The 15,747-nt window shown below is 46.2% G+C and overlaps 1 protein-coding gene across 1 annotated transcript in view; it reads right to left on the reverse strand.

The window, feature by feature from the left end:
* Positions 1-15,747, reverse strand: part of LOC138283550 (E3 ubiquitin-protein ligase DTX3L-like) — a 107,914-nt gene that overhangs the window by 75,736 nt on the left and 16,431 nt on the right. The window lies entirely within an intron of this gene.

The raw sequence follows: 15,747 nt of genomic DNA on the forward strand, positions 1-15,747 counted from the left end.
TAGGTTCCTAAATAGCTGAGCACTGGGGAGTGGTGGAGCTGCCAGGGACAAGTTCCTATGTGACGTCTGAGGCAGTGCTGAATATGGAGAAAACGCCACAAGTGGTGGGCGGGCAGGTCAAATTCTTCCCAGAGGGCCGCAAACAATTTCAGGTACCCATTGGCTAAAAGCTGATTAATGCGTAAGAGGCCCCTCATTCGCTACTCCTCCCAGCAAGCGGTGTGCCCATCTCCAGGAATTCCGCATGGCTCCCGGTACCAGGAAGACAAGCTGTGTGAGATGCATCACTAGGGCATAATGCTCCACCGAGGTTAATCCTAACCCACCATATTCATGACGAGCTAGAAGTGTGGCCTTGGATAACCTGGGTTGCATGGTCACCCATAAAAAGGCCATATGCGTCTATCCACCTCGCTGAGTGTAGTCAAGGGGACCTGTACGGGCAACATTCCAAGGACATTTAAGAACCTTGGTAGGGTCACCATGTGTACCGCCTGCGCTCTTCCCCACATGGAGAGACCTAGCTGGGACCATTTGTCAAAGTCCCACTTCGTGCTGGTAAGTAGAGGATCTAGGTTGTCTGCCACCATATGTTCCAGGTCCCTATTGATATATATGTGTATGTACTTAAGACGTGACTGCTTTCACTTAACCGGGAGGTCCTGTATTGTCATGCTTACTGTCACAGGAGATAGAGGGAGCCCTCACTTTTATCCCAGTTTATTTTGTAACCCGAAAGTGCTTCAAATTCAACTAAAATTGACCTAAGTGCTGGGCGCGACTGAGCTGGGTCTGTGATTGTTAACAGGATATCGTCGGCGTATAAGTAGATGGTGGAGCTACTGCCAGGGTTGAGTACACCAGTACTGAGGCTTGATCTGCGGATAGCGGCCGCTAAGGGTTCTACAACTAGGAGAAATAGCAACGGCGATAACGAGCAACCTTGTCGGGTCCTTTGCCCAATGGAGAAGACATCAGATAGGAACCCCCCGCAATTAACATTTGGCACTGGCGAGTCATACAACAAGCGTACCTTATTAACAAAACTGGTCCCTAGCCGAAATTGATTCACCAGTCTATTCTATTGAATGCCTCTTCAGCAGCGAGGGAGAGGGCAAGGGCCTCTTCCTGTGAGTCTTGTGCAGTCCAGAGGGCATGCAATAGGGTACGTAGATGATTCCTGGAGGAGCGGCCTGGTATGAAACCCACTTGCGTATGGTGAATGAGGGATGGTATAACTTTCTTGAGACGTGTCGCCAGGATTCCCTCCAGTATCTGGATGTCCCCATTAAGGAGGAAGATGGGGCGGTAACTGCCACATAAGAGAGGGTCCTTCCCTGGTTTGGGTAAAACTGCTAATGAAGCTCTGATAGAAAAAGTGCTCAAAGAACCCGTATGTTTCACCCCGCGGTATGCCTCATATAGGGAATCCACAGTTTCTGCTCCTGTCCATTTATAAAAGTCTGCGAGAACCCATCATCTACTGGGGCCTTGTGGTAAGGGAGTTTAGTAATTTCCTGCGCTATCTATTCTTTACTGATCTCCCCTTCTAAGAGTGCCCTGCCTTCCTCCGAGAGGGTAGGTAATCGTGCCTTCTCGAAGAACGTGGCCAGTTTATTGTGATCCTATACTGTTTCGGGAGAATAGAGGGACTGATAGAATTGCCCGAACTCATTTGCTATTGCCTGGGGGTGAATAAGATTTGTGCCATCAGAGTCTAGTATGGCTGGATTGGCTAATGCTGCTTCTCTCTGACGGAGCGGGCAGTCAATAAATGCCCGCCTTTTCTCCATGTTCATAATGACGTCATTTCATCCACTGCAACGCATTTTCTGCCTGAGAAGTATAGAGAGCATTCAGTTCCATTTTCGTTTTTTCTAAGCGACGGCGAGTAGGGAGGGAGGGTGTTGCAGTATATTCGCAGGTACATTTAACTATACAATCTACCAAGGCTTGCTGACGGGAGCGTCTCTGAGCATTAGCGATGGCAGCATCTCTCATAAGTTGGCCTCTTATCGTCGCCTTCACCGCAGCACGCAGGAGTTGTGGAGAGGAGACCGAGCCTTTGTTATTAATCAGGTAGGTAGCGAAATGTGAGCGAAGTTGGTAATTCCCCTGTGGTGCCGGTATCTTGAAGTGTTCAGAAGCTATGGCTTGTGCCCAGGTGTAGCTAAGCCAAGATCTAATGCTATCAAGACCAGGGATGGGCTGACAGCGCTGCTGTCAGTATCTGGGACTCCCTGATCGATTGGACCAGTCTCTGGGCGGTAAGGAAGTAATCCAGTCTAGATCGAATCCCGTGGACCGGTAAGACATAGGTGTATTCACGGTCGCGTGGGTGGTAGAGGCGCTAGTGATCCACCAGCCCTTGATACAAAAGGACGTCCCCAAGGACTGCCCTGTTGGCATTGTTACCTACATCCAATCTGCCTGTGCGATCCAAAACAGCATTGTATGCCAAGTTCCAATCCCCACCCAGTAAATAATGCGAGGCTCCAATCTCGGTCAGCAGACGATAGAGATAGAGAGAGAGAGGAAGAAGAGGCGTTTGGAGCCCGTAGGGGCATATATGGATCCAACACAAATTGTGTGAGCACCCAGTCTAAGTTTGGTGAGGATGTACCGAGCTTCCAGATCAGACCACGTTTAGAGTACTCTAAATTGTAAGGACCGGCGGATGACAACCACACCCCGCATTTTCTCCCAGAGCCAGATTCTCCGGAATGTACTGACGAAGCCCAACTGAAGAGCACCTGACCAACCCAATCCCCATGCAGTTTATCCAAATCTGTTGGGGAAAGGTGTGTTTCCTGCAAGTGGGCGATGTCAGCTCGGTAGGACCGCAGGTAGGACAGAACTTTCTTTCTCTTGATGTAGTGTGTTAGGCCGTGAACATTCCATGAGAGGACCGTCAACGGAGATGCTGTCCCCATTCGAGACCCGGACCTGTCGGATCACAGTTGTTGGTGATCCCCCACCACGTCAACACCGCAAGGAGTGGATGGTACAGTAGTAGTGTCAATACACAGGGAGATGCGGACCAGTCAAGAAATCAGAAAGGGAGGGGCAGAAAAAGTGGAAGGAATGGGAGAGAATAGAATAGAATAGAGAGGGCTGACTAGAACAGAATAAAGAGGGAAAAAAAGGGGTGGACAGGGAGATGGAACAAACACAAGACGAAATGTAGCAGGGATCCAATGGAAACAGAGGTAAACACCTCGCAATTCTTGAGTCCTGTTGGACTGCCGGTCGGAACCTGTACGGTCCGCCCATCAGATATCCGCACAGGGGAGGTGGGGGCAGCGACAATAATCAGCCATGGGCAAACAGTGTAGGACTTTATATTCAGAGAGTTCCAGGGGTACTTTGGGGGGGGGGGGAGGGGAGGGGGAAGGGGGGTGGCGATGGAGCGGGGAGATAGGTGGGCGCTGAGGAGGGGGTAGGCCAGCATTCCCCCAGCGTCGGACAAGAAGGGAGGGTAGATGATGAGGTTGCCCCAGGGGTCTTTACTCTTTTGTGTCAACGCTGGACTGGAAAACTAAGCAGAGGGCACAGTATTTTAGTGCCTCGACGTGATCATAGTGTAAATGTACCTCCAATATCGGTATCTCTCAGTCGAGGGCCAGTAACATTGATTATGACGTCACTGTCATTAATATTAGTGTTAATATAGTGTTAATACTTGCACTATCCTCTGTCCTTCTCCCAATGCCACAGCGCTTGCCATTCCGAGGGGGGTGGGTGGGTTGGGGGGAGGGGCAAGTGGTACTGAAAGCTGTGCCCACCGTCTTCACAAAGTGTCAAACAGGGAAAAGGATTTGGAATTTAGGTTTGTGGCAGTGGGTTGGATGTTTCTATTGGGCAATGGTGGGGACTTCTGGACGGATACTAATGGGGTCCGCAATCTTGGGTGAGCCTCCCGTGGTAGGTATGACTCACTGGTGGGCATGGATGTGGCCAAAGGTCCAGTTTAGATTATGATATTCAGAGGATTACCGGGTCGGGGAGCTGTGATGGCGGGCATGGCAGCCTGTGGTCCCGCTCGTAAAGGCCCCCCCAGGCTGTAAAGCAACAAATGGGTATATGGGAGTATCAGGGTCTCTATGGGACACCCCCAATTGTTTTTTACGTCCGGGTGTGGCTCAGGGACAAGCAATACAGGAGGGTGGGCAGTGCCTGGTCTCAACTGGTGACGGGGTCTAAGCCTACAAACATAGTCGAAACAGCATTTCAACATTATCATAGGTAGTATGCAGCCTGTCCAGAGCAACAATTACATGAAATACATGTGGATCCTCTATAATAACAATATCAAAGAGACAGCAGAATACAACCAGGAAATCACTTATTGTGGCAACCACATACACAGAGGTAATAACAATAACAAAACCATTATCTATGTCAAAGGCAGGAACTACTTAAAGATATGAGCACTGTACTTACCAATGGGTATACGCTCCGGACCTCCAAGCCGGAAACCCTGGCTGCTTCATAAGTCCTTCATTGCGGTCGGTCAGTAGGGGGTGTTGGTTTCAAAGGGGAATGGGATTTATCCCTGCACTGGTCTTGGGTGAGAGCAATCACAGCCTGGAGAGCGTTTTCTCTGCCTTCCTGTGATTTCTGTGAGCGGTCATAGGTCCTGCCTATGTTCTGCACTGCAATATGTGCACCATGTGTGTTGGGGTTAGAGTATGAGGGAGGGTCCCCCAAACCAGGAGGGCTTGTCTTCAAGGGGTCCATGGGTTGGGGGACAAGGCCCTCCAGAAAGGTACACAGTTCAGCTGGTTCGAGGAAGTCTCTGGATCTACCATTCCGTGTGATCCACCTACAAGCTGGCTCAAACAGGCCGAATTTGATATTAATTTTTCTCAGTTGTGGACGGAGGGCCAGAAACGCTTTCCGTTTCTCATTAGTTTCTCGTAAGAAATCTGCTGCCACGCAAATTTCATGCCTCTCCATAGAATACGAACCTTGGGCCGCTATAACCTGGCGGGCTTGCTTGTGGCGTAGAAAGCATGCAATGATGGGATGGGGCTTTCCTGCGTTAGCTTTATGGAGGGGCCGATTCTGTGGGCTCGTTGAAACTCCAACGACAGGGAGAAGACGAGGCCTGTGAGTTCAGGTAAGAAGCCCTGAGGAAAGCCCTGACATACGAGCCCTCCTTGTGTTCCAGTATTCCTAAAAAGACGTTGTCCCTCCGGCTCAGATCCTTTAGGTCCATAATCTTTGCATGAAGGAACTGCAGCTCTGAGTCTCGTTCGGGTAGTGTTGCAAGTTGGCCTTCAACATTCATGAGGCGATGGTCGAGGTCCGTGACCTTATCTTGGAAACTGGCTATGTCTGCCCGGATTGAGGTGGAGGCCGCGGAGAGGTCTGTAATCTTTGAGTCCATAGCTTCAAGGCGGCAGCCCACGGCAGTGATTTCCTGGATTAGGCGCTCCGTGGCAGCATCCGAGCTTGAGTCAGCTGATGCGACCGCAGAACTGGGAGGGGTCTTAGGTGATGCCATGGGCCTAGGTAGCACAATAGCTTCTGAAAACAGTAGTAGGTGGGTGTGTTTACTTGTTGTTTTGCCGGCGGGCATCGCCACCCAGGAAGGAGAGCCTTATGAGTCTCCGAGGCTTCACCATGATAACGATGGGGTGAAGTGGTTAAGTGGGATCTGGGGGTGTTCCCCGGTTCGAGGGGTCCACTACAAGGGCCACCTTCCGCGTCCAAGGAGACAGGGTGGGTACGTACCCCCACTACATCCAATGTAAGTGGTGGGGTAGATGTTTAGCCTGTCCTGTTCGTGAAATACGCGTGGTCTGTGAAGCTATGTATCCCACTCTAGCGCCATCAGGAAGACAGTCTGGCTCAGGCTGATGTCTTGCGGCCGTCCCCGGCTAGGCCTTTATTCTGTTTCAGGGGGAGGGGGGCAACAAACCCAATTCTCCAGCAGCTCCCAGCTGCCGTCTTGGCATGGATGATGTCCACCTTGTCCCAGCTCTTATGGGGCTTTCTGGTGGCCTGGGGAGAAAGGCGTGTGTAGCCAACCAGAATTGCGGCTGCACGCAAGTCGCAGCAGCAGGCCTCCTGGCGGTGCTTGCTGTCCCGGCCGAAATCTAGCCTGCGGCTTATCGCGAGGCGTAGGGCCGCAAGGCTTCGCTGGCTCCCCAACCCTCGGATGGTGTCAAGTGGCCCCGGAGAATCTCTCTGGTCGCTCGGGGAGGGAGGTAGAAAAAAGGGCGAACACTCCCAGCGTTCGTTGGCTCCTCTGTTCTCCTCTGGCACAGTACGGCGTGCGGAGCTCTTACTTCAGGCGACCATACTTCTTTGTGGCCAGACCACGCCACCAATAGTAGTACTTTGAGAATGTTTAACTGTGTTGGGTGCATTTTCGTCATGAACAAATTGGATTGATATGGAGTACAACTTTCAATATTACAGTTAAGTGGTGTTTGACCATTTTCTTACATGCAGATTGACGGCTCAAGAGTATGGACATTTTCAGTACATATAAAACTGAGTGGGGCAATACATTAGTCAGAGCTTTCTGAGCCCAAGTCAAATAAGGTTTCGCTGGTTTTCATAAAGAAACTGGAGATACCCATTTCTGGAAGGTGTGCACCATGAAGACTCTGCTAAAGGCTAAACTGGACATTGGTGAAAATGGGAAGATTGAATTTGATTTGAATGCCTGTTGGAAGTGTGTAAATGTATATTAGTAGGTATTTGAAGAATCTCATCTTTCCAGAAAAGGTGATGGATAGATTAAGTGAACACTGACAAGAGTTCTTAAGTTATTTTTTTTAAATTATCATGCCAATGTTGTAGGTCAGAACTTCCTCACAAGGTGAAGGATTCAGCAAGCTGTCATGACTGCCAAACACTATAGAATATCTATCAGACCATTTTGCTATGTATTGATAGTATATGTAAGATAACCAAAGTATTCTTCATTATTGTGTAGAAAAGAATACTAATAAGTGATCTCATAGTAATATGTTTGTGCAAAACTATATTAAACCATAAAACGTGGATACACAACATACATCTGCTTTCGAATTATGAGATATAAAAACACATGCCTAAGAATGTACATTAATGAGCACAATGATTTCATAAACCAAAATTCTGCTGAATTTCGAAACCTAAAATCAATCATTGTTAAAACTGTGATATGGTTTATGAAAAACTAAAAACAATGTCCTTAGAAACTATGCTGCAACTGTGTTCTGGACTGAAATGCATAAGTCAATGAAATCAGGGCTCAATATTAATTGGTTCTTAGTTCTGACTGAACATTAACAAATGTTGCATAAACAGGGTGTTGCTCAAATTCATGTTAATCAACTCCTCTTTCTATCACCCTTACTGACCTAGATTACAAACCTACCACCCTTATTGGACTTAACATCCCCCATTTGTAGGAGGCACTTAGGAAACATATAAACACAAGATTCGTAGTCAACTGTACTCATCACCCAACCAAACACTCTACCCATGAAAATGCTGATAGTCAAGCAGAGTATCACTGTCGCGCGTGGCACGAGACGAACATTCAGCTCGGGCCGTGGCACGCGGTCACAAGACGCGCCGCGCCCCTAGGCTGATCTGCATTCTCGGAGGCCCCAAATTGGGCATTGGGCCTCGTTTTCCTTTCCTACACCGTGCTCACAGGCAGGTCTGACCTCCCACTCACATGTTCTTTTCTTTTCTGCTTTTTCTGGCTATCTGGTTGTGCCTTCCTTTATGTTTTTTCTCCCTTCCCATATTTCCCTTCTTTTCCCAGCATTCCTTGTTCCCTACTCTCTAACGCTCCTAGTCAATTCTATTCTATGTATCTTTTCCCTATCTAAGATGGTGTCCTTGTACTTCCTGTTGGTCCCTTCCTGTTTGTTGGTATTTAAGGGCTGTGATTCTTTCTCTGCTTGTGCTGCAACACTTCCTGTTTGGATGGTGTCTTCGCTCCTATTTCTTTACCTTCCTGTGCTGGTTCTCGTCGGTTCCAGTATATTTCCTGTATTTTTGCCTCTGTTGATTCCTGTTCTTTTGTTCCTGTTTCAGGAACCTATCTTTTTGGAGTTTTTTTCCCCTTTTCAGGGTTTTTTCCCCTCTGGCACTACATCCGAGGGGCACGGTCTGCTCTTGTCGTTTCCATTGCCTGCAGCACCATGGCTACCAGAAAGAGTCGCCCCTACCTGGGCCAAGGCTGAACATCCAAGTCCCACGGCACTCGATCTGGGACTCCAGGTTTAAACAGCACGTAAGTCGTGACAGATTGCAGCGCCAAATTCTCCCAACATCGTCCAACACCATGGATGATACAGTGGCAGCTGCTGCAGATCCTGATCAATCTCTTCTGGCAGCTATTCAGCAACAGGCTCAGGAACTGCAACAATTACGCAATGAGAATGCTGCTTTACGACAGGCTTTGGCTTTCCGCAGTGCCGATGTTTCGCCTGTCTCCACCTCTACTCCTCGTTTCTCCGGTGAACCAACTAAACTGCAAGAATTCCTCAATGCCTTAACTGTGTATTTTACCTTCCGACCTACCCAATTCTCCCACGACAGGACAAAGTTGGGATATCTTATCAGTGCGTTATCCGGTCCTGCCTTGGCCTGGGCAACCCCAATGGTATCATCCAATGACCCGGTATTGTCGGACTATTTCGCCTTCGTGAATCGGTTTAAACAGATGTTTAATTGTCCAGGATTGGAGGCCTCTGCGGAAGAAACCTTATGTGACATCCAACAAGGCTCACAAGATGTCCTTCAATATATTACTCGCTTTCGACAGCTAGCGGCGGAGAGCACCTGGGTGGAACGAACTCTGGTGACTTTATTCCGGAGAGGACTTAAAGAAGAAATTAAAGACGAGTTACTACACTCCACCCGAGTTGAAGATCTTCGTGGTCTGATGGATCAAGCTCTTTCCATTGAATACAGTCTCCAAGAACGACGATTGGAGAAGAAAAAGAGTAGAGGATCTTCCCAGCCAAGCACTTCACAGGTCTTTATGCATCGTTCCGAGGAACCTCGTCCTCCTGCCAGAGACACAGAGGGTGAACCTATGCAGGTGGATACCACTCGAGGCCCACTTTCCGTTAGCGAGCGGGAAGACAGACGTAAGAAAGGATTGTGCCTGTATTGTGGTGCTGCCGGCCACATGCTTCGTACCTGCCCAGTTAGTCCTCTAGGGCCATCGGGGAAAGGGCACTTCCCGTCCTCTGTAAGAAGGGAGGGGACGGATCATCGGCTATACCTTCCATCAGTTCATTCAAGGACAATGCCACAACTTTGTTTATGTTACCTGAGATGTTACAGTTTCCGGACGGCCGTCAAGAAAGAACGATGGCTGTACTTGATTGTGGTGCTAGTGGCATATACCTGGATAAGACTTGGGCCACTACTCAACAAATACCAACACGACCCAAAGAAATTCCAGAACAAGACACAGAGTAGATGGGTCCTTAATATCCTCTGGTCCAGTTGATACTACCACCCTGACAATAAGTTTACAATTTGGTAACCACCAAGAACACATCTCCTTTTATCTCATATCATCCCCCAACCATACTATAATTTTAGGAATTCCATGGTTCATAAGACATAATCCTTATGTAAATTGGGAAACCCGGACTATTTCCTTGTCCTCACAGTTTTGTCATGAGAACTGCTTTGCTTCAGACACATATTGGTCACCCAAGAGATTGATGCCTACTGAAATTACTACCGGATGTCCTATCAATACAGTCCAAGGAGTCCCTGATCACTATCTAGAATTTCAAGATGTGTTCCAAAAACCATCCAGACCTGCGTTACCCCCACATCGAGATTACGATTGTGCTATTTCCTTGGAACCTGGAACTATCGTTCCCTTTGGGAGGATGTATTCACTCACAGAACCCGAAAGGAAAGTTCAAAAGGAGTATCTGGAAGAAAACTTACATAGCGGTCTTATTGTACCATCGTCCTCTCCGGCAGGGGCTCCCCTCTTTTTTGTACCCAAGAAGACGAAGGATCTTCGTCCCTGCCTGGATTTTCGAGGCCTAAATAAGATAACTATAAAAGACCGTTATCCTTTGCCCCTCATCAAGGATAAATTAGAGGCAGTCAGAGGGGCTCAACGATTTACAAACTGGATCTACGGGGAGCCTACCACCTTTTGCGTATTAAAGAAGGAGACGAGTGGAAGACAGCTTTCAGGACCCCATTTGGTCATTATGAGTACAGAGTAATGCCTTTTGGTCTCACTAATGTCTCCTCCATTTTCCAAAGATTTATGGACTCTGTGTTTTCTGATCTTTTGAACCATACGGTTGTCACCTACTTAGACGATATCCTTATTTATTCTAGACGTCCTGAACTGCATTCCTCTCACGGGAAACAAGTCCTCCAAAGACTCCGGGAACATAAACTGTCTTGTAAACCAGAAAAGTGTGAGTTTGACAAGACTGAGGTCAAATATTTGGGTTATCATCTTAGTCCCACTGGCATAGCTATGGACCAAGAAAAGGTACAAGCCATCCTAGATTGGCCTTCCTCTATTAAGGAAATGCAATTTTTTTCTAGGATTGGCTAATTTTTATCGGCAGTTTATCTTAGACTTTGCAAAACAAACCAGCTAATTAACTCAAACATTAAAGAAGGAGAATTTAAAGAAAGGCTTTGTTTGGACTAGGGCGGCTGAAACAGCTTTTCAAGGTCTAAAGAAGGCTTTCACTCAAGCCCCAATATTGAGACACCCAGATAACAACAAACAATTTATTGTTGTTACAGATGCTTCTGAAAGAGCCATCGGAGCTGCCTTACTCCAACAACAAGAAGAGGACGGTCAAGAACATCCTATTTTCTATTTGTCCCATGTACTCTGTGCGTCGGAACAACATTACTCAGCACTAGAAAGGGAGTTATTAGCTCTGAAAACAGCCTGCCTAGAGTGGAGACAGTTTCTTATGGGTTCCAAGGAGCCTTTCGAGGTGAGAACAGACCATCGTAATCTACAATGTTTACGTAATTTTTTATGCCAGAATAGTCAGGCTCGTTGGGCCTTTTTCTTCAGTCAGTATGACTTTTACGTCACCTATATTCCTGGATCCCAAAACATTCTGGCTGATACTCTGTCTCACCGTTATCCAGATTGTACTCCTACCCCATCACAGTATCTACTTGAGCCTAGTAAGATCATCAGAGTAGCTCAGTCTTTCCTGGATGAGGTACAACTGGAATATTCCAACCTGTCTGATCAAGAATTAAAGAAACTAAACCCCCTTATATGTAAAAGGCAAGGGTATTATTATTATCAGAACCTGTTGTTCCTCCCTGCTAATGGAGTAAGAGAAAAGGCACAACAAATGTGCCATGATTCGCCGGTTGCTGGTCATAGAGGCTTCAAGGCCACACAAGAACTACTCTCGCGATCTTTCTTGTGGCCTACCTGGAAGTCGGATGTCGAAAGATACGTTCAGGCTTGTCCCACATGTGCTCAAGTAAAGATTCCCCGTACCAGACCTGCAGGATTACTACAACCATTACCTGTTCCACTAGCTCCCTGGCACACCATTTCTACTGATTTCATGTGTTCGCTCCCTCCATCAGCAGGCTATCATGGTCACCATAGATTCCTTTACTAAGATGGCTCACTTCACTGCCCTGAAAAAGTTACCTACGTCCCAAGAACTAAGTCAGACATTTATCCATCATTTTTCCGTCTCCATGGACTTCCACATAACATTGTATCTGGCAGAGGACCTCAGTACATCTCCCGGTTTTGGAAACATTTTTGTAGGACACTGAATATCAATATAGCACTATCATCGGGTTTCCATCCCCAAACCAATGGACAGACTGAGCGTCTCAACCAAGGACTGGAGCAGTACCTTCGCTGCTTTTGTAATTCTACCCAGAGCAACTGGGACACTTACCTTCCTAGCGCTGAATTCTCCTACAATAATACTGTCCATTGTGCCTCCAAGGTCACTCCTTTTTTCTTTTCTTATGGCTATCATCCTAACTCTTTTCCTACTACTCCTCAGTCTACCTCTTCTCTGCCCGCTGTTACTTCCTTTTCCAGACGACTTTTACAGATCCATAGATTGATTCGATCTAACTTAACACCAAGAGATACATGAAGAAAATAGCAGACAAGAAACGTAGGGATGCTCCAGAATATCACCTTCATGATAAAGTCTGGCTTTCGTCACAATTCTTGCCTTTACGCCTTTCTCAGATAAAGTTCACACCTCGTTACTACAGTCCTTTCCGTATCCTTCAGCTGATTAACCCTGTCACTGTCCGTCTTCAATTGCCTCATAACTGGAGAATTCATCCGGTCTTTCATGTTTCTCAGCTCAAACCTTATGTACCTGATCCTTACTCTCGTCAGTTTCCTTGTCCTCCTCCTGTGTTAGTGGATGATGTACCTGAATATGAGGTACAAGAGATTTGTGACTCTTGTATCTTTCACAAATGTCTTCAGTATCTGATTCATTGGAAGGGTTATCCTCTAAGTGAATGCTCTTGGGAAGATGCATCTTCTGTTCATGCACCTCTTCTGATTCCCCATTTTCACCACTTGTTTCCACACAAACCTGGACATTCGGAGGGGGGGGGGGGTGAGGGACCTACTGTCGCGCCGCCGCACAAGCCGAACATTCGGCTTGGGTGGCAGCACGCGGTCACAAGACGCGCTGCGCCACTAGGCTGATCTGCATTCTCCGAGGCCCCAAATTGGGCATGGGGCCTCGTTTTCCTTTCCTACACCACGCTCACAGGCAGGTCTGACCTCCCACTCACCTGTTCTTTTCTTTTCTGCTTTTTCTGGCTATCTGGTTGTGCCTTCCTTTATGTTTTTTCTCCCTTCCCATTTTTCCCTTCTTTTCCCAGCATTCCTTGTTTCCTACTCTCTATGGCTCCTAGTCCATTCTATTCTATGTATCTTTTCCCTATCTAAGATGGTGTCCTTGTACTTCCTGTTGGTCGCTTCCGTTTTGTTGGTATTTAAGGGCTGTGATTCTATTCTCTCCTTGCGCTGCAACACTTCTTGTTTGGATGGTGTCTTCGCTTCGGTTTCTTTACCTTCCTGTGCTGGTTCTCGTTGGTTCCAGTATATTTCCTGTATTTTTGCCTCTGTTGATTCCTGTTCTTTTGTTCCTGTTTCAGGAACCTATCTTTTTGGAGTTTTTTTTCCCCTTTTCAGGTTTTTTTTTCCCTCAGGCGCTACTTCTGAGGGGCACAGTCTGCTCTTGGTGTTTCCACTGCCTGCAGCACCGTGGCTACCAGAAAGAGTCGCCCCTACCTGGGCCAAGGCCGAACATTCAAGACCCACGCCACTCGATCTACGGACTCCAGGTTTAAGCAGCACGTAAGTTGTGACAATCACTACATCAACCTAACAAACCCTAGACATTCTTCCTCCTGCCACAATCATAAAATTCAAGCACTGCCAGTGAAGCAAACTGCAGACCAAATTGGCCTCAAATTGATGAAAAAACCACACAGAAGAGGCCAGAGAAAAATAATCATGAGAGCTAAAAGAGCCTATTTTTCTAAACACATAACCGAAGCTCCCAATCGGGTGAAGAAAACCTTCAATATCTACACGAAATCTGTAAATAAGCTGCTTAAAAAGCAACCCTTGCCTTTCTTAGGAAGACTGAGAAGACCTCAGGTTCTTACAGCTTAGAATATGCCAAAAACTACACCATGGATATATTATACAACTATCTCACTCTGCACCCCTCACTACTATTCCACACTTCTGCTTAGAAAACAAGTTAAATGGGCCCAATCAATATTGTCTGAATCATTTGTCCCTAACCAATCCTACTGAAATAAGACCACATAAGTGGAGAAGTAGAAGAAACAGAAAAATACATGTTTTACAATTATGCCAAGTCTGGTACGGGGAAAAATATTTATCATGGACACAAACAGTGACTTGCTCGCAGGTTTTCATCTCGGGAAGCTCAATGCTCCAGAAAACCTTGGAACTATGTACATTTCTCAAAAGGATTCTTGCAGGACAATCAGGGTCACTTCTTCCTATAATTTTCGCAGACCTGCAGTTCTCTTAACTTTCTTTTTCCTATGTTCTGGATTCCAACAAAAAACAGATTGTAAGTAAGACATTTCTAGAATTAAGATCTCTTTTCTGTGGTCCAAGGGACAAAGAAGGAGAAGCAGGCACTTAACTGGGTCTGGAAAACAAAGTGCGGCCTGGAAACAAAAGTAAGGAAGCCAACAGGCAGGAGAAAATGGGTGAAATCTAAGGTGCACAAGCAGAACTGTGCATGATCCCTTTCAGCCTGACATTAATGAAAGATGTCAGGCATGAGAGTGGAGCAGGTTGGGGCATGCATGCCCCCCACAATTATAAAGTATTAATAATAATTTTACTGGATGAGCTCCTTTCCAGGATAGCTGTCTCCTTCTTTCTTCAAGTGCCCCCTAAGGGGACAGCACCTTGCTCATTAAAGGATGGGGCACATGATTAGTGCTCGTGCCACTGTTTTTGAAAAATGCTTCATAGGTCTTTCCCCACAAACACCCATGGCACCAATACAGGTTGCTTAGTCAACCCATTAGTTCAAAATGTTAACACACAGAGAAACCCCTGGAGTTTGGTTATTGAAATAAGGTGGCAGCCCTGCTATTCTCGTTCCAATCTCCTTGCGTTATGGTTTCATTTGTAGACAAAAGAAATAATTCAGCTAGAGAATACATGACCTGTTTGTAGGCAGTGGTGTGAAGGACACTCCGCCTGTCTGGATGCCTTAACAATACAAAATATGGAGGACTTTTTTTTATTTATATAAATCTCTATTATTATTTTCAAGTATGTGTGCAATTTAAAAGAGGACCGTTAACGCAGGTTGGGGGACCAAATGTTTTATGTTACACAGGTGTCAAGCTATTTAAAAAACAGAACTAGAAATACCCCCTCAACAACTGAAAACGCCCTACTGCCCATGCCAGTAGGTGGTTACCCATGGTATGTTTGGTCCTGTAATATTCTTAGTCCATGTGCTTAACTTTACTTCCATATTCCCAAACACTTCTAAATAAGTACCCTCTTACAGGGTGTCAAAATACCTTATTCAACCAGATTTAAACAAATCTACAAATAATTCTACAGTCTCCATCTCCCCATGTTGAACATGGATTTTTCATATCTTTAAGTTCAGCAAATAGTCTTTAAAAATCGATTTACTAATCAGGACAACTCTCGTTCTCATAAAAGTTCCCAGAATGACGTTAGGCCATCCTTCTCACTCCTCACCCCACCTCACCTTTCCACCCACCCAAGAACTACCCTGCATCACATCAACTGTCCTTTCGGCCATGTAGTAAAACATACTTTCTTTTTCGAAAAGTGTAAATTATTGCCATAAAAAGATGTACTTTCTTGAGTGTAACCTTCCTCTAATTTGCTTTGCTTCACTTGTTTTGCTTCACCATAAAATGGAAACATGATTGTGAGCAAGCATGCAGATACTTTTTACTTAGCATAAAATACAACTCAAATAGTTGTTTGGCACTAATGACATAATTATAAAGACACATTCAGTCAAAGGAAGAAAAGAAAACACCAGGTACACTGAATCTGCCCATTTATGTACATACCTAATTTGTTTGTAGATTTAAATGTGTTCCCATATTTCCAATTGTTAATACCCTTTGTGAATTACTGGTTTTTTTTTCAGGCCTCGCCATTTACGACTCCCACCTTCACTTGTACGCAATTTGACACAAACTAGCTGG

This window comes from Pleurodeles waltl, chromosome 3_1 (genome assembly GCF_031143425.1).
Source record: "Pleurodeles waltl isolate 20211129_DDA chromosome 3_1, aPleWal1.hap1.20221129, whole genome shotgun sequence".
Lineage (NCBI taxonomy): Eukaryota > Metazoa > Chordata > Amphibia > Caudata > Salamandridae > Pleurodeles > Pleurodeles waltl.